Genomic DNA, 20,297 nt, shown 5'->3' with positions numbered 1-20,297 from the left:
TTTGATGGGTAGAGTAAACTTAATCAAACCTATATATTTGAAATCAACATAAAACTCTCATTCTTTTTGTAAATCTATTGGTATCAAAATTTTTGATACCAATTGAGTTTTGGTTACTATTGAGCCGGGTCGCTCCTTAATTACACTTTGATGCCACGAACTGTTTGAAACAGTTTAATCAAAAGGAAGAGCAACATATAAATACATTATTAGGGCTATATATGTCTTTCAGGGGGTTGGGTGCATAATCAGGGTAATAACTATTATGTTGAGAAGAAGCATAAAATAAGGATTCTAATGCTACTATTTTTGTTTTATGTTCGTTTTTTATAGCTTTGGGCTATATAGATGGGGGAGGGGCTGAGGTTGAATAGTCAAAAATACTAACTAAACAAAAAAAATGAAAAAAGAATTAAGATAAAATGAAATGTAAAAATATCCTTCTATCAGACTTTCTACACCACATATCCTGCCCATATTTTGGAATGTGGGTAGAACTTTTCAGAATTCCTCCTTTTCTTCATTATTTTTGTTTTTTATACTTTCTCTTTGACTGCTCAATGTCGCATGTTGGTAAATTTTCTACCAGGTAATTTTATGGGGGGAGGGGATAAACCTAGGAACAATCACTGGTTCTGTTTTTTCTATTTAAACTTCTTTCCTTACACCACACTGTTTTTCCATTAATAAACAAAATGAAAATATAGACATGCATTCTTTCTTAATAATACGCTTTACCCTTTATGCTTCTTTGTTTTGCTAATTTTTTTTCTTTTATTACACATTATAGCCAAGTGGATTGGTGCGTTGGATTTAGGATGTCCGAGAGGGCGAGGGTTCGAATCCCATTGTACCCAATCATTTTGCTTGAGACTGGGGCCAGTGTCGTGACTCTGAAAGCTCAACCTGAGTCGACCCAGCTCTGAATGGGCAGCTGGATAAATTTGGGGAAGGTAAACAGGAAAGATGTACGAAAGCAGAGGATGGTTGACTCCATTTTCCTGGCTGATGGGCCAAGAATCAGAGATCAGCACCGTCAGTAGAGACTGGAATATCCAATGCGGCATTCTTTATGCAGCTAATATCTACCCTTAACAAAATTTTATTTATTTTAGGACGTAAGCTAAAATTCTGAGAAGTCTTTCGGGTTGGCCAAAAGTATAGTTTCTTCGACAACTTTACAATTGGTAAAACCCTTCAAAAATTGTTTCAACTAAAACCATTTATTCAATTATTTAATTCTTCGAACCTAAGTGAAAATACTATTAGTATTTATAAGTTTTAATAAACTTAGTAGAGTGTTTTTTACTCTTTTGTTTTAAAGCATAAACAATTTTAGATATTCATGAATCAAAATTTAATTTATTGTCTATAAATTGTAAATTTTTAATCATAAGAACATTTTATCAAAATATAAAACAAAAAGTAAGCAGAGGACTTCTAAGGCAAGAATCAATAAAGTAATGCTTTATTGCATAAATCGAGGGGCTGACTACTCTCTAGTTGAAATTCATAAGCTCTTGCGTTTAATTGTTTTTGAAATTAAACAGGGCTCAATAGAATATAACATTATAAGCTTAAGGCTAGCATATAAAATCTTAAAAGACAAATATGTTAATTTTGGAATTACAAGTAAAGGTGGCAGGTTAAGTTTCAAATTCTTAGTCGTGGAAATTACAGAAGAAATAGAGAGAAATAGTTAGGAGAAAGAACCCAAATGCTTTCATTTATTTTTTTCCTAATTACTTTAGTAGTAAAAAGATCGAACAAAAACGTATTTGTTTTTATTTGACCTTTTGACCTAGTAAATCAAATAGTTCATGGTAACAAACTAAGTACGGAGCGATGTGGCTCAATAGTAACCGAAACTGTAAGAATTAGGGTCTCGATAATAGTAGATACATCAAAAGAACTGAATTTTGATATTTATTCAAAACATAGAATTCGTTAAGTTTTATGCTTTCCACCAAAGTTTCGAGCCTGAGAAAATTTGCCTAATTTTTGAAAAAGGGGGAAGCGCCCATAAAAAATGAAATGACTTAATGAAAATCATACCATAAGTTTCTTGGTCTCCCTTCACATGGACAATCGCCTGTTGGTTCTCTTTTCCCTTCACACACAGAATTGTCTCTTGAATCGTGTTCTCCCGCCAGACAGAGTATTGTGTCTAAAAACCAATGGAATCCCCAAATGAAAGGATTTACTCCAGTAAGATCTCAAAACTCTACATTTTAGAGGAATCCCCTAAACTGGAATGGAAATACGGTTCCTAGACGAGGGGGGAATGATGGCCTTAAGAGAATATAGACTCAAGACCGCCTAGGACTTGGCACGCTTAAAAGTAGCTTCCCTGGATATAATCTGCAAAAGATCAAGGAGGCACACTCGTGCCTCTTTAAAGAGGCGAACCACGACAATGTTAAGCGATCTTCGGTTCCAGTGGTCGCAGAGGGATGGAGAGGGATGCATTTCGTAGCCCGAGCTCCAACTAAGAAACCTGCCAAATTTCATCCCCCTCCGACTTTTCCTTCATGGGAAAAATCTGGCCCAAAAGTTCGACCCCCCAACCCCAGCCCCCCTTTAACGTTGTCCGATTGGGCTGAAATTCACAAGTTAAGGTCCGCTAGGGCCCAGGAGCTTATCTGCGAAATTTCAGCTCGATCCGATAACTCCTTCCCTGTTTTCCAGAAACCACGCATAGCCACTTAATGTTCATGTTCTTTTTTTCCCCCACACCTACAGGTCACAGCCGACGTCGGATCTGGGAGTACGAAGACTCATTCAACGCGGAATTCTCCAAGTAATTTTCCTGGAAAGTTTCGTCGGAAAATCTTAACCCCCCGATTTTCTAGCTTAGAAAAACCCATTTCCCAATAAGAGCCCATGTTAATTTTTGAAATTCTTAAAAGTTATTTAAAAGTTATATTTATACACATGAGGTATTTCGACTTCAAACATGCCCGGTTAGCTCAGTCGGTAAAGCATGGGACTTTTAATCCTAAGGTCAAGGGCTCAAGTCCCTTACCGGGTGTTTTTTTTTCACAAAATATGAAAAAAACTTCGTTTTCTCAAAGAGTTAAAGAGGCTGCGTCCCAAAGTCGAACCTTAAAACGTACAGGGATTAGGAGAGGCAGTCCTAATTCCTGTACGACGAGTACAGAAATTATTAAATTACATCCACCATGGATTGTAGAAAAACGTACAGAAATAATATGAAAAAAACTTCGTTTTCTTAGAAAGTTAAAGAGGCTGCGTCCCAAAGTCGAACCTTAAAACGTATAGGAATTAGGAGAGGCAGTAAAAGCCTATTTAGACACCCTTGAAAGGTGTGCCATACTTCAAAATTACTGTCCCTTTTTGCTATCTGCCCATAACTTTACAATTTGTTGTATATTTTTGAAAATATTGGATTTTTGTTCATAAATGACTTAAGTTATCCTGCATTTTCCAGGTTTACTTTTCTGACAACCATAATCAAGAGATAAGTAATCTTGAAATATTAAAACATACAACAATAGTGTAGACTAGTCTGCCTTTCGGCATTCAAAAATTTGTTAAGACTCATCAAGTGCCCCTTCCCACGGTAATCTTTAGTAAAAGGCGAAAGATTAACTCGATAGGAGGAGAGGCCAGAGCTATAAAAAATTGCTATGGTTGACTTAGGTATATAAAAATAAATCCTAGTAAATCCTCGTGTTTTTTTTTAACAAGGTTCGAAAGCAATAAGAAATTCAGTGTCGAATCAAGTAAATACGGGCCAAAAAATCATATGATGCGAAAACACATTCAATGAACAGCAATTCATGGGCAACTTTAATGACATGCTACTAAAACTACATCCGCAGAAAATAACATAAATATTCAGTAATCGGGCCCAAAAATAATTGTAATTTAGCTGAATGGTCGATCAATTGCTGTAGCCAAAGGCCCCCCTATTAAAATATTCCAAGAAGCTTAGCGGTAGTGAAGGTATTCTTATTTTGATATGTTGCCAACACAATTGACTTGATGAAATTTGTGGTGAGCAAGGGCATTTCACTTTTTAAGACTGGCCTTTGTGACTTAATTTAAATTTCAGCAATTTGATTCGATTCCTAGTTCAATTTAAAAACCAATTATTTTCGATAATTACGGAGTATTTTCAAAAACAAAATGCATCAGGAATTCAATCAGTTTGGGTAATTTAATTTAATTATGGTGACTGGTCATTGATACCATCATTCGCTTTAACACAAGACTAAGCAAAACAAAATGTGTTTATTTAAGAGATGTTCTGGAGTAAATTCCAGAACCATTTTCTGTAAAGTATTCGCTCAAATCTCTCCTTAATAATTTAAACATGTCAGAAAATTATTTTTTTCAATAGGTCTCAACAATCAAATTTACTTGGTCTCAACTCTCAACAACATCAATATGTATACTTTTTTTCTTTCAACTCACAATTTGCAACGTAGTGTGGGCTCAAAGGAGAAAACCTTTTCAATGTGTGGACAGGGGTCCGCGCGAACGCAGTCCCCCACTACCAAAAATTACGCTGTTGAGTTACCCCCATTTGGGGTATTCACAGGGGTTATCCAATCCGAATTGCAATGGAAACTCAATGGAAAGGCCTCACCCTGGGAGCGCCTCCTTCATGATCAAGGCAGCTCCCCAGCCAGGTAAGTATGAATTGTTCAAAACTAACATTTTACTAATGTCTTTCGACATAAATCCGGTTGCTTTGAATGCCACTCAGAAACTCTAATTTATTAAACAAATGCAGCTTTACAAAACTTTTTTCACAGCAGTTTTTGAAAATAGGAATGCCCCATTTCATTTTCATATGCAAGCCTCTAGATTGTTTAAATGCAAGTTTACCTTTTTGAGAAAAGAAAATCAGGGGTTTCTCACTCTCTTATCAATTTGACTGAAAAGTTGAAACTCTAATTTCTGAGAACCCAGTGACCGTTCTACTGACTTTGCCAATTATTTTCTCTCTAACAATCATACAGGGGGGGAGGGGCTTTAGTCATTACTACTATCAACAACTCACCGTAGAAACAAGCCGCCTGAGGCCAAAAACAATCGCTTCAGCCATTTTATCGAATATTGGCTCAATTTAAATTTCAGCAGTTTATAATTACAAACTATTTTCGATAAAGATGCATGGGGACTTGAATCCAGCTTGGGCACTTTAAATTAATTATGGCGTCCACCCATTGGCTTTTTCACCATTAATTGTTATAAATTTTATACAGTGTTTCTTCTTTTTTTCATATGAAAAAAAAAATGATTTTCAATGTATTCAAGGACTAAGTAACTAACGGCAGGGCTTCTCTTCACTTTCAATAACGTATTGTACCTACTATTGGTTAGGGTTCATGGACTTTGGTTTCCCCTCGAAAGAGGTGCACCGATCCCGGAGGTACTGCAATACCGGGCCAACGCATGAAGGGAGCGGAACAAACCCCGACATCCCTCCGGTTTCCAAAAATCAGTTTAATATTCTGGGCCCCATGTAGGGGCCGTATCAGATATTAAGCTGATAAGAACAGATACTACACTTTGATCTTAGCCAAAAGGCCGAGAAGCGATAATTTAACAAAGATTGTCAAAACAATTATAAGAATACGAGTAACAAAGTTTGTCACAAAATTTATTTCGGTCTCAATTCTCAAATAACATGCAATTAACTTATCACTTTGTTTTTAGATTTTTGTAAACAGTACGAAACATTTCCCATAATATCAAAGTTTATCTTTAAATTTCAATGGTAAACGGTAAATTTTCCAATCAAGACTTGGACAAAATTGTCACTCAAAAAGCCAAAATCAGAAAATATAACATTTTAAATCAGAGATAATATTCTCTTGGCCCTTTAGCTGACAATGATCGGAACCAGCATTGATGAATAACGTTAATTCACGGCAATTAAAGGGGTGGGGGACAGAGAAGAGTTTTTTCGAAATCCAGAGAGAACAATTCTCTTGTTTTTTTTTTTACTTTCTTTTACAAAAATACCCCAAAAAACACCCTGATTTGCAATAAAAATTGTCAATCCACCAGTCGACACCACTGGTATTGATCAAAAGCGCCAATTCATGGAAACTAGGGGACAAGGCTGGACCCAATGAGCTAATCCCTGATATTTTTGTCCGACTCGTTAAAACGTAGCGCAATGCATTTAAACAAGTTTCCGATGGTTTTTTTTTTTTTTTTTTTTTTTTTTTTTTTGTATTCCTTGCTCAAAATAGATTTGTAAACACACAGCCCAAGGGGAAGGGGAGAGGGGGCGAAATCCAGTATTCTCCAGATTCCAGGCAGGGGAATCTCGTTGTTTTTTCAATTTCTTTAACAAAAATACAAAGAAAAAAAAAACAAGCCCCTTTTCAATGATAATACCACGAAGAGATTTTTTTGAATCTAAGAGGAGGAATGCAGGAAAAACATCTTGTAGAGAAAATTTCCTTCCCTGAATTAAAACAACTGGTTTTCCATATATACTACATGGTAACAATGCAAGTTTTATTAAGAGATTATTAAATTTGCTTCAAATATGGAAACAAAAGCTGAATTTTCAATCACCTAAGAAAGATACACAGACACGAAACAGTGAGACTTTATCAAATAAATGATTGCTTACTTTATTGTATAAGTATTTGTCCTTTTCATTTATCATTTACTTGAGTAATTCTATAATTCCATCTTCTTACTAACCATGAAGCCCAGAAGACTGTCTTGAAGAATAGATGGCCTTCAAGTAGAACTCCAGTTTTATAGGAGAATTTGATCAAAGCTTATTAAACAACTCTAAGGTTTGAAACCATAGAAAAGTAGGGTCGTAATTTGTTATGGATCTGTAAGGTGCAACTGCCCCTCCCAAACCTTGTTTTTCCCCTCCCCCAAACCTCATTCTCCTACCCCCTTCTGAAATTTAGTTTCTTCCAAAATTGAGTCTAAACTAATATAAACCTATAAATTTAAGGATCTACAGAAACACATCTCTTTTTTTTTCTTTTTTTTAAAGTAAATTTACAGCTTTTTTAGAGTACTAAATAGTGCCTCTGTGGTACCAAATGGCTTCTTTTTAGTTTTTACTGCTATTTTCACTTTATTTTGGACAAAGGGTTCCATCTTTGCTCCTCCATCCCCTTCAAGTTTGGATTTTGACGATCTTGGCTTACTACAATGATGAAGCTACTGGATGCTAGGGATAGTTGAGATGCTTGAGTCCTGCTACAAGTAAGTAAGCAAAAGTAAGTATAAAAGTAAATATATATTAAAGAAAACTGGTCCGTTTCTTCTGATGCTTAAATTATGCAAAATAATCCTAAATACATTCTAAGACCACACAGGCTATACATGACGTATGAAATCCAAGAAAGTAAAGGATATAATAAATGAAAAATTAAATCAAATAGGTGAGAACGCGAGAATTTTGTCAGCCAGTAGCAACATATGAAGACAAAAACAAGCAAATATTTTGGCAAGGACCTCCACCAAGTCATCCTCAGTGCTTAAAAAAAAAATCTAAAGTTTTGAAATGAAGTTGACAAGAGGAGAAAAAATCATCGAGAAATAAATGAAAAGTAATTAACCAATTGGAATGGACAAGTATTCTTTTCCTTGCAATAGATTTTGCCTGTCTGCAGCCTCGATTTTCTTTAGGACAAGTTGTCTTAAATTGGACTAGGCAAAAATATTGAGTCTTAATATAAAGTTTTTGTAAATTGGGCTTAAGAATATATTTACATATTTTTTAATATATTTTATACATACAAAAACTGTTTATATTGTTTTTGATCTCAATTGCCTCTTTAAAAGGTTGCGATAGTCCATTTACAGTAGATATTGAAGTTGCCTCTTCAAAAAGAACTAAATGTTCAGGATTTTCGAAGATATGGAGGGCGAAAGCAGAATCAAAGTTGTCATTTTTACTTTCAAATTTTACATTGCTAGGACCCATCAACAACTGGGGGAACGATTGCATGAACACAGAAGTTCATCAGATATATCCTTGAAATTTGAAAACAAAAATGACATTGTTTTGTTTTTTTTATGAGCAATGAGGATGACTTGGCGGAGGTCCTTGTCGAAATATTTGCTTGTTTTTCGTCTTCATATTTTGCTACTGGCTGACAAAATGACTTTTCTTACTTCAATTAAATAAAAAAAAAGTTTTTTTTTATTTATAGGAAAGTAACTCCTCATTGTATGAGTCCTTAAATGTGCTTGAAGGTAAGATGATTTCTACCGCAGTGCACATTAGGCCCCGCATTTTGCATGGCTCTATGAGATTAGTTAATGTGTTTATTATTATTTAATACATACTCTACTATATATAGAACTGATACCCGTAAAAGTTCTTGTCAGATTTATTAAATTTAATCTGGATAATCCTATATTAAAGGGATTTTACACTACGTCCGTGAACTAATTTACGTACGTAAACTACTATGCAGATATATTTTATTAAGTATAAGGAGGCCCCCTCAAAAAATCCAATCGGGCCCACACATATTTAATCATGCATGTTCAAAGGAAAGCTACATTTTCTTAAGTTGTTTGGTGCCATAGGTATTTGACTAATTTTTTGCTTTGAACTTTTTTCTGGTTTTAGAGAAATATTATACACGGTTTAATAAGTCTTCACTTAACCAATTCAAATAAACGGGTTTGAATTCCACTGTCCTTGGTACACTAAGTTAAGAACTAATATCTTGTTTTTGGCTTATTTTTGTTTTGGATTTTTCTAGTTTTAAAGATATTTTATGGTGATGTTTTCACTTAGCCAAATCAAATAAACATGTTTGAGTTGTGCTGTCCTTGGTACTCTAAGTTCAAAACAAATATCTTGTTTTTGGCTATTTTTGTTTTGGATTTTTTCTAATTTTAAAGATATTTTATGGTGCTGTTTTCACTTAGCCAAATCAAATAAACATGTTTGAGTTGTACTGTCCTTGGTACTCTAAGTTCAAAACAAAAATCTTGTTTTTGGCAATTTTTTTGTTTTGGATTTTTCTAATTTTAAAGATGTTTTATGGTGCTGTTTTCACTTAGCCAAATCAAATAAACAGGTTTGAGTTGTACAGTCCTTGGTACTCTAAGTTCAAAACAAATATTTTGTTTTTTGCTATTTGTTTGTTTTGGATTTTTTCTAATTTTAAAGATATTTTATGGTGATGTTTTCACTTAGCCAAATCAAATAAACATGTTTGAGTTGTGCTGTCCTTGGTACTCTAAGTTCAAAACAAATATCTTGTTTTTTGCTATTTGTTTGTTTTGGATTTTTTCTAATTTTAAAGATATTTTATGGTGCTGTTTTCACTTAGCCAAATCAAATAAACATGTTTGAGTTGTGCTGTCCTTGGTACTCTAAGTTCAAAACAAATATCTTGTTTTTGGCTATTTTTTTGTTTTGGATTTTTTCTAATTTTAAAGATATTTTATGGTGCTGTTTTCACTTAGCCAAATCAAATAAACATGTTTGAGTTGTGCTGTCCTTGGTACTCTAAGTTCAAAACAAATATCTTGTTTTTGGCTATTTTTTGTTTTGGATTTTTTCTAATTTTAAAGATATTTTATGGTGCTGTTTTCACTTAGCCAAATCAAATAAACATGTTTGAGTTGTGCTGTCCTTGGTACTCTAAGTTCGAAACAAATATCTTGTTTTTGGCTATTTTTTTGTTTTGGATTTTTTCTAATTTTAAAGATATTTTATGGTGCTGTTTTCACTTAGCCAAATCAAATAAACATGTTTGAGTTGTACTGTCCTTGGTACTTTTCTAGTTTTATATATATATCATGGCATCTTCACTTAGCCAATTTAATTAGCAGGGTTGAATTGCACTGTTCTTGATGCTTAAATTTCAAAAATTGCATTCCGTTTTTGTTAATTTCAGTATGTCTCAGCCTGACATGTTTCCAAAAGTATAAGTCCGTATAAGCTTTTTTCAGTAGGTTTTTCAGAGCTAAGACCCCCTGGAACTGCTAATTACTAAGATTATTCAAATGAAAATAATAAAAATGACAGCTAATGTAAAATTATAATTAAATGAAATGGATTTACATATTTACAAACGACACCGAATAAAAATCACTACAAGCACTATAAATATAAGTAGTAATGCATTGCCACTTAAATGTTATGACATTTACGGAATGAGCTACATGTAAGTCATAAAAAAGTACTTACAAATATAAAAGCTTAAAAATAGCATTTTTTGGCTTACATTCTACCAATTTTTCGGCAAAAATGCAGCTCGGTAATTTCTTGTCCTAAAATCGTCATATTAAGCAAAAAGATCCACATTCGTTTTGATTTGGCATATAATTTATTAGATTTGTTATCTTCCTTTTTTATGGATATACTGAATCTGTAATGCGCACCGTTTCCGTTTTTAAAATTTCAAACCCTAAAATTTATGTAAAAACCAGGTGGTTCCAAGGAAAAAACTACAAAAAGACATCAGAACAGTTCCTTAAGATGATGAGCGAATCCTAATTGCATTAGATAATTTATTGTTCAGTTTTGATATCAAAAGATCCCTTTACAAGTTTGGTGGGAGCCATGGCATTTTTGCAATACTTATTATAAAACCTTTCTACCAGATGGCTTATACCATCAGAAAATTATTACGCAACGGAAACTTGACTAAGAGAATCTATGCCTTAACTTCCTGTTTATTTTTATATTTTTTAAGAAACAATAGAATTTTTCTTTCAATAGAAACGACTTTTAATAAATAAAAAAAAAGTTGATTCAGTATTGTGCAAAAAATATTAAAAAATTGTCAAAAAGTCAAAGATGTCTATTTTCATCTTGGGGAATTTCGAATACCATTTATTATTATGTAATTTAGAAATAGAAGACACCTATATTTTGGGCAATGGTGTGTGATTCTCATAAAAGTAATATTGAAGAAGTCCCCAGAAGATGTAAAGGTATAAACTGAACAAAATAAAGTAAGCAACAGAGTAGAAAATGAAATGAAAAGACAATTAAAAATTAAACAAAGAATAAAATAAGGTAAAAATGCGCTAAACTGAATTAATTAGTTTATTGTTACAAGTGACTGGTATAGACAATAGGCCATGGCATTGCGGGTCAGACAATAGACCAGGCCATGGCATGGCGCATTAAAATTCCTTGATTTAAGGGACCGATATGAGGTTGCGTTTAGAGACTTACGAAATGCGTTGCGCTTAACTTGCCTAACAGATGTGAACACCATTAATGAAAACGTTAAGGTGCTTAACCACCTCATCCAGGCAGAGGCGCCATTTGGGCCAAATCTTGGGGTGGGCATGATTTCCATTTTGGGCCCCCCAACTTTCACATAAGAAAAAATGCGAGTTTTGGCGGCACATCGATCGAATTTTCTAAGTAAAAACTCATTTTCAGCACCCGTGTCTTGCATGGAAATGTACTGTAACCCAATTTGGAACTCAGCCACACTGACCTCTAAGATTAATTATAACATCAAAGATCATAATCAACGAGGTTAAGTGATTAAACTGAAAGCGGAAAATTCAACCAGACTAAAGGCTGGCCCTCCACAGTGAGAAACTTTCTTATTTAAGTAAACAATACGTCGGTGAAAGTAATAGGCGTGCAGTATTTTCAAATCAATTGGACAGAATGGATTATGTTGGACATAATGGATTATTATGGCCGGCAAAGGGCCCTTTGTGGTGGAAGCTTGAGCCCCCCTGAAAAATGTGGGGTGGGCAATTGCCCACCCCTGACCCCCCCAAATGGCGCCTCTGCATACAGGCTTTGGGGTACCCTTTGGGGTACAGGCTTTGGGACACCTTTTTTGCATTTTCCTAAGAATACACGAAATAGAAGCAGGAAAGAAAGATTGTCTTGGAGCAGACTACTGAGAAAGCGATTTGAAAAATCTCTGATACAGGGGTTGGCCACTAATTTATTCTCAGATTTGATTTTAAAAGTTTCGATGCAATTTGCTATTTTTTGAAAAATTTTAGTGTCTGTGTGCTCATTCATTTTATATTTGTGGAAAAATAAAGTTCTAAGGATCTAAAATTGTCCTTTTAACGGAACAACGAAGGAATAAAAGTATTCCCTCGATGCAGGGATTCCTCCATATTTTATACCTTCTTGTAAATGTAGGGATATTTCTATATAATATGTTTTTTTGCAGTTTAAGTTTAATCAATATTTTTTATGACGGATTATTGAGGGAGTTGATCACTTTCCTTTGTTTTGGATTATATTTCGCACAAGAAGGCTACAAGACATACAGCCGAAATATTAATAATGATAATAAAAACAGCCTTGGCTGAATTTTTATGAGGTAATGAAGCTAAGACACTATCAAAAATTTTTCATCTTTTTCTGGATTTAGTCCGATCAATATTTTATCGACAAATTTTTGAGTGACTTAATTTCTTTCCTTTGTCTTACAAAAACTATGATGGTTATAAATCAATCTTGGCTGAATCTTTGGTAGGTAATGAAGCTAAGACTATAATTTTTTTCATATTTTGACTATGACTAATATTTTATCGATGAGTTTTTGAGTGAGTAAAATTTATTTTCTTTGTGTTATAGTATATTTCACTGTATACACAGTATTTCATTAACTGTATACAAAAAATTCCTTATTATCTTCTGCGTTTATATATTATCAATGACTGTGCTAATTTTGTTTAATAGTGTCAAAATTTGTTATGTTTTCTAAAGCAACTTATTAGCATATTGCCTCTAAATTTAATCTCCATGATTTATTTACTTTGTACATGGGTAAAACCCTAATTGTAAATAAATATGAACATTCGACAGGACCAAAAAAAAACTTTTGAAAAAATTGTTGGTAAGGTTACTTATACCAAGGGTTTGAGTCACATGTGTTTATTTGTTTGATAGGGGTATAAAACACAAATTATAAGCTTATAAAATTGTCCTTTAGATATGACAAAAAAAGAAAAAAAATACTTTGTACAAGGACTCGTGGGAAAGTGATCGGTATGGTCACTTAGTTTGGGGCAGGTCTAAACTGTTTTCAAAAAAAGTGTCTTAATTCCTCAAGTTTCCAAAAAGTTTCCCGTGGCTATTTTGGTTTTATAACAATTTTGCGTGTGATACTCTAAATTTTATCTGAAGTTGTTTCTTTATTTCATATGCGTGTAAAATGTATTTTTGGCAACAAATATATTTTTTTAATGCACAAAATTTTTTTATACAAGGGCCAATATTTGTAGTACATAATAATGTCCTTTGTCCTTTCAATAGGACCGAAAAATGACATTATCAGGCAAAAATTGAAAACTTAAAAATACTTGAGTACTCGCCACCCTAGACTGTATATCTCTTATGCATTGACAACAATAGGAAGTTAAAACAAGATTATCTGACGCAAAGGCAAAACTAAAACATAAAAGGAACAAAGATTATCACAAGCAGCAGAATTTTCTATCAGCAAATTTGAATAATTAAGGCAGGTTCCTATCACAATAAGAAAAATGGCTGTCAGAAATCCCAGTCAACCACCAATGCGCATTAAGCCAAAAAAGTAATTCCCTGATGTGAAGTTGATCCGTCGTCCAAGCTGAAGAAGTCGAATATATATGACATCACCAGCCTGTAAGAGCATTCTTTAATTTTATAACGACATAAAGACCATTTTTCAAACACAGAAGGGGCGAAGTAAATACATAAATCTTACGTCGAATGGTCTTTGTTAGTACCGACACTTTTTTTCGCTTGGAAATTCATTTTAGGCAATAATTACTCTTTACAAAAAGTCCCAATGGTGAATTCAGCCCCAGTTCCCATTGATAGTTAAAATTAGAGAAATAAAATGAAATGATACAAGTAAATTTAGATACCTCAGGAATAAAAGGTTGCAAAACCAGACATGACTGAAATTTCTTTGTCCGTTACTAGAAGTTTTGTTAATTAGATCCTAATTAATACAATATAAATAGTTAAAACAAAATACAACTCAAGCCAACGGAAAAACTTTAGAAGTGGTTTTAATTTGAAAGAAAGGACGATTTTATAAGGTTTTTTTAAAGGCCACGAATTTGTCTTTCGTTTTGAATAGATGTCGTATCGTCTATTCCTCTGTCACCAAAAAAAAAAAAAAGGCGTCACCTTCGTAACTTCTATATCTGTTTTTCTCTGTCTAATAAAGGGGCCTATCCCTATTGGAACTCTATTTGTTTCGTAATAATACCTTCCTGGAAAATGGTTTGAGCTCTAGGCCAATTTATTCATTATTATTAAAAAAGATCGTTATGCTAAGCAGTTTCCAGGTTAGTGAGAAGTCATTATTCGGGGGGGGGGGGGGCAGGTACTAAACACGTTCTCCGCTTTAATTAAGGCTGAAGATCCATTTTTGGGAGTGAGCAGTGATCCTTGAACACTAGGTCAAAGTGTGCACCCACTGCCGAGTTTCCGTTCTTTTTAAACGTTTTCGTTCATCATAAAATAATGGCAAGTCGAAATCTCTACCCAGGTATTGTGTTTTAAATTATAAAAAAAATTTAAGAATATTCTGTGAAAGAATAGTAAATACTAGAATCTTTGTAAAAGAAAGTTTAAGACATATGTCAATACCCTCTAAAAAGCCTTTTGGTTCCACATCCAAGCTATATACTACTAGGAAACTTTTACTTTAGCTAATTATAGTTGTTTATATTTATTATATCTATTAGGCCAAAAATATAAACAACTATAATTAGCCAAAGTTTCCTAGTAGTATATAGCTTGGATGTGGAACCAAAAGGGTTTTTAGAGGGTGTTGACCTATGTCTTAAACTTTCTTTTAAACAGATTCTAGTATTTACTATTCTAAGTTTCACAGAATATTCTTAAAAAAATTTCAATTTCTGTACATTGTTACCTTGTGGGAGTGCAGAAACGACGATTATACATTGTTTAAAATTATTACAAAGTTTCCTGTGTGTATTCTGTTAGCAATGTTCTAACATTTATCCACCCGCCGGCTAGGCGAACAACAGTTTTAATTACTAATGCCACCTCTTAGATCAGATGATTACAATTTATTACGACAATAGAGTCAAATCCATGCCAAAATTTGTCAACAATCTTTTTCATCACAATATTCGAAATTCAGTTTCTTTCATTATTGATAGATAAGATGGGGTTAGCCTGAACTCAGTCCTGTAGGTTTCAGGCTTCACTCATTAAGAGTATAATCCCATTCATTATATTTTTGTAAGCCGAAAAGGATCTAAGTTTTTCAAGACCTCACATTCGTTTATATACATTCTAAAGAAAATTTATGTAAGAAAAAAAAAATGCGTTTATTGTCACGAGTAACCTGAAGCTTGTAATTTAGTCTTTCGTTCGATTAATGGAATAATACAGAAAATTAACGCATTTACAATTTCTTTGTATCTAAATACCTTTAGGCAGAAATTGCAAATAAATGTAGAAGAGGTTTTAAAAATTAAAGAATTGAGGGGTCTCTAAGACCAAGATTTCGTACCATCCATTTGACTGCCATTTACTTTTGTTGGCAAAAACAGAAGGCTTTTTTACCAAATAGAATAATATATCAGGGCCGGATCTAGGATGCGGCTAGAGGGGTTAAGCGCCTCGGGGGGTGACAAACAAGCTTCAATTGTAATACTTTTGGGTATTTACAGCATTGATGATGCGGCAGGGGGCATCAAAGTCTACATTTGACCCCCCCCCCCCGAGAAAGATCTAACTCTGTCTCTGTAATATAAACATTGTGGCATTCATGTATACTGGGGTATCTTTGAGCCCATGTCATCCTCAGAGTTTGGAAATTTCAACTATAATTTTTATGTATTTTTCATATAATTTGCGTTTTTTTTTCGTTTTTTTTCTCGAAGTTAATCCTCGCTTGGCCCAAATTCTTTCGTTCGTATCTACATTAGGGTATATCAATGTGTTGAATAGTTTGAGGATAAGGTAACTCCCTCATGGTGCTAATATAAAGTTGCAAATTGATTGCCTTTGGTTCCATATACGAGAGTTTTCTCTTAAGTGGACAATATTTATATTATTAGTATTAATTGTGCTAAGAAATGAGTACATACACCTTCCAAAGTACGCAGTGAGAAAAAGAGAAAAGATACTTGTTAATTATTCAGAACACACTCAAGAATTTGCTCTGTAAGATGTGACAAAAATCGGTTTGCCTCGGCAATTGGTTATGATTTGTTTATTTTAAGTGATAAAACTACTATGTTTGTATGTTTCTATAATATATTTAATATATAGACTGGTTAGGGACTAGGTAAGGTATTTAATGAAATGAGTTCTGCGCGGCCCGTTTTCTATAATTCTTTGCCGTAGTTTCCATAATTCTGTTTGAAAAAATTTGCTTGTTTTGTTGTTATAATTTTGTTTGTTTCCAAGGTTAAAAAAAGAATATCTTCTTTTTAGAAAATTTTCATTACATTTTAAATAATGAACCAGTTTTTATAATTTTAAGTTTTCTGGTCTTAAGTTTTAAGTTTTCTTTCGGTTTTATAATTTTAAGTTTTCTGGAAGGGTGCTGAAACCCTATTGCCCTCTGCTATAAACGAAAGAGAGAGAGAGAGAGAGAGAGAGAGAGAGAGAGAGAGAGAGAGAGAGAGAAAAAGAGAGGGACTGAAACATTTGAACAAATAATATTTTACAAAGAAGATAAAATTTGGACAATGAAATGTCAAAGTGTTTCCTCCAGTTACTTTTGTCGTAAAAACAAAAAAGAATTACAATTAGCTCAATGGCTCGGAAATGCAGGAATTTCAAGTAAACAGAAAAAAAGGATTTTTTTGAAACAATCATTACCTAGTTATAAAATATAGATTTTTATCGTGAATGAACAGAAATTTACTGATGCAGCTGTAACCTCTACAAAAGACATAATTTATTTTACATTCTCTTTCTATGCAAGTTAGAATATTTGTAGGACTACTCTCATTCTGGAAAGCTTATGCACCCCCTCCCACCCTAAAATATCTATTTGAATTTGGAAGATATACTTTTTGTGGATTTATTGTGTATTATCGTGCAATAGTCTCCCCCCCCCAAAAAAAAGTACCGATATTGTCTTTGCAAAAAAAGGAAAGAAAAAAAAGAACACATATGGTGGCCCCGTGGGAGTAAGAATTCTGAACACGACGCTTTGTATTTGCTTAATGAGATATCCTAATCAGTATTTTCTGTTGACCTTCTGTCTCTCTTTTATATATCTTGGTTAATTTCCTGAAGCCGTAAAATTAAAATTTATTAAAATGTCAAAAGAACAGCATGTAACAATTTATCTACTTCTGGAAATGAGGCTACAAGTCCATAAAAATAAGGTTTCTATATGTGTAAATAAGAGAAAAGGCTGAAGAATCTTGCTATTTTTGGTCCTCATAATTGAGCTTTTATAATTTTAATGCGCTTTTTTCTAATTTAAACTTACTGGGGGTGAGACTGGCCCCCAGACACCAATCCCCCCCAGCTGAAATTTAGCGACTTGAAAAATCTTGTCAAAATTAAGATAGGCCTACATAATTCAAACATCCACCGAGACAGATCAATTTTCTTTAGTAGACCTATATTTTTGCATTCATGATGCAATATGGCTCGTTTTTCATTTGTCACTGTCATTGTCACTTGACTTGGCTCCAACTCTGCCCCCCAGGATCTTGACGAAATCACGCCACTGCATGCCAGCCTTCCAAGTAGATATAATAACCCTTGGATACTGAATATTTCCTGATAAAATAACATTTTTCAAACCCTTTCAGCTATACTGAATGTGTACCTTTCAACTTTACTGAATAAAATGGCTATCTCAATATTTTGATAAGACGACTTTTGGGAGAAAAGGGACGTAAAATGGGGGCTAGCTGCCCTCCAGCACTTTGGGTCACTTAAAATGTACACTAGAACTTTCAATTTTTGTCTGAATAAGCCCTTTCCTGATATTGAAGATGCATTGGTTCGATATCATCAACCCTGGAAAACAAAACAAACACACATACGTGATTTTATTCTGACAAAAAAAAAATACAAATGTCCACATTTTTACAGATAGGTGTTTGAAATCCCTACAGTATGGTTCTCTAATAAGCTAAATCTGATTACGTGATTCACATTGAGATTTTTTTTTTTTACTTTTAGGGGGTGTTCCTTTCTTTGTTAGAAAAGGAGGCAAATTTTCTCAGACTTGTAGCGTTTGATGGGTAACACTAAACTTAATAAATCTTATATATTTGGAATCAGCCTAATAAGCCATTTTTTTAAGCATACATCTATTGATATCAAACCCATTCTTTAGTGGTTCGTTTACTATTGAGCCACGTCACTCCTTACTTACAGCTCTGTACCACGAACTTTTTAACTCTAGAGAAAACTATTTTTATGTCAAACTCGTTTATTTGTATATTTTAATTCACCAGAAGTTGAATCAAGTTAACAAGTATGTCTAGCGAAATTTGCAGAGAATCAGAATCCCAATCTCGGAGGCACAGGCCCGAGTAAGGGACACTTTATGGAGGGGGAGGGGTCAAGGCGACTTTGAATTTTTTTCGGATGATCCTCACAGAAGGGTGAACGCTAAGTGTTTTTTTTTCTATGCTTATAATCCGGCAGTCTTCGTCACATATTATATAAAAATTGTGTATTTTGAAGTCTAAGCTGCATACAACATAGAAGTTCATGAGAGACTGGCAAGGGTTGTTCTAGAAATTTACGGTAAAATTAAGGTTTTCTAAATAATTTAATTTATTTTGATATAAAACAAATTTCTTCTTTGATTCAAGACAAATTGGCATTTCACACTTTGTTTTACTGGTATGTTTCGGCATTAAATTGCCCCCTTTGAGGCATCTCCCTAACTACATACAAAACAATGAGAGAACCCCATTGTAGGAGTTTAAGTGCCTTTTTAAGTTTTGTAATTTGTTCATTGTATATAGATAGTATTTGTTATTGGGAAATATATGGATATTTTTCGCAGTGAAGTTTCCTGCCGGGAGAAAGAATTGTCTGGGGAATTTCCAGTAGGGAAAATTTTTTTGGAATAATTTCCTTTCAGCGAGGATGTATCTTCCATGAGGGGGTACTTTCCGAGAGAGGAGATTTTCCAAGGGGAATTCTCTGCTAGGGGGTATTTTCTGCTCGGGATACTTTCTAAGGGGGTATTTTTGCGAGGGGTGCATTTCAGGAGGATATTTTCTGTCGGGTATGTTGTTTTCCGGGAAGGGGGCAGGGTAAACGCTTAGAACCAACGGCTCCCCTAGATTCTAAAAATTTGTATTTGCATATCTGTTAAAAATGTTCCATTTCTCTGTATTTTCGTTGCGAAAATAAAACAAAATTAACCAAAATATTGACAAAACAGAAAAGTTGTCTCTTAGATTTTGAATTATATATTTTAGCCCCTCCTAGGTTTCATTTACAATAATGACAGATTCTAGAGGTTCATTCCAATGAATATACTTATGGATCTAGTGCTCTTTTAAATTAATCAATTTTATAAAATCGAAGTTTTTTTTAAAATAAATTCCATCAGAGGAGCATGCTTCGCCCTTTTTTTCTATTATAAAAATGTTTTATTTTACATTAGCATTAGCTAATGTAATGTCGACTAAGCCTCGATAAATGTAATGTTGACTAAGCCTCGACTAATGTAATGTCGACTAAGCTAATGGGATGTCGACTAAGCCTCAAACATGATAAAGAACACAATTCTGAAATCGAAATCTAAATTTTGACAAATTAATTTGCTCACCATACAATGCATTAGTAAAAGATTTTTATAAATAATTAATATGGCTAATAATATAATTTTAATCCTTTATGTAAACAAATATATTTTTGAGTAAGAGTTGTATTTTAAGCAAATATTTTTGAAGAAAGAAATATAAATAAACGGGAAGGTTCAACAATATATTAATCCAAATACCATTTCCGACTTATAACAATTTTTGAAGAGCTCTCAAATTGGTTTTGGCTAACGCAGGAATCTCTAATTGAGAGCCCAGAAATAGTTCACAAATTTCAACAGAAAGAATCACTTTAGAATTACAGAAACACAGCCTTTATAGACACTAACTGCCCAGAGTTTAAATAGACATCTCTAGACTAGGCGTTAAAATCCGGCGGTCCTACAGCCAATCAGTGGGGAAAGATCTTAGCTCTATTCCGGTAGTGAAAACAGAAATTTCTGTTGTGACCACCGAAGGTAGTTTTACCATTCGTAAGTGCGATATAGCATTGAAAAGAACACTTCTGGTCCCACAACTTAATTGGAAAAGCTTTGAAGTACAAAACAGGTACTATTGTAATAGTTAGGCTCCAGAACCCTTAA

General features: G+C 33.7%; 1 long non-coding RNA gene, 2 other non-coding genes and 1 pseudogene across 3 annotated transcripts; all 4 read right to left on the bottom strand.

Moving 5' to 3' along the window:
- Positions 1-3,521: 3,521 nt before the first annotated feature.
- Positions 3,522-3,637, bottom strand: LOC136040456 (U5 spliceosomal RNA). The gene has a single exon (XR_010620743.1). It is a non-coding gene; the product is annotated as a U5 spliceosomal RNA (small nuclear RNA).
- An 854-nt stretch (positions 3,638-4,491) lies between these two features.
- LOC136040487 (U1 spliceosomal RNA) lies at positions 4,492-4,666 on the bottom strand (annotated as a pseudogene).
- A 716-nt stretch (positions 4,667-5,382) lies between these two features.
- LOC136040508 (U2 spliceosomal RNA) lies at positions 5,383-5,574 on the bottom strand. Its single transcript, XR_010620785.1, has one exon. It is a non-coding gene; the product is annotated as a U2 spliceosomal RNA (small nuclear RNA).
- Positions 5,575-10,006: 4,432 nt separating this feature from the next.
- LOC136040094 (uncharacterized) lies at positions 10,007-20,283 on the bottom strand. The gene is made up of 2 exons (XR_010620621.1): positions 19,893-20,283; positions 10,007-13,586 (listed from the first exon to the last, which is right to left on the bottom strand). It is a non-coding gene; the product is annotated as an uncharacterized LOC136040094 (long non-coding RNA).
- Between the last annotated feature and the right edge of the window lie 14 nt (positions 20,284-20,297).

This window comes from Artemia franciscana, chromosome 20 (assembly GCF_032884065.1).
Source record: "Artemia franciscana chromosome 20, ASM3288406v1, whole genome shotgun sequence".
NCBI lineage: Eukaryota > Metazoa > Arthropoda > Branchiopoda > Anostraca > Artemiidae > Artemia > Artemia franciscana.
This window is presented reverse-complemented; position numbering and strand designations above follow the sequence as displayed.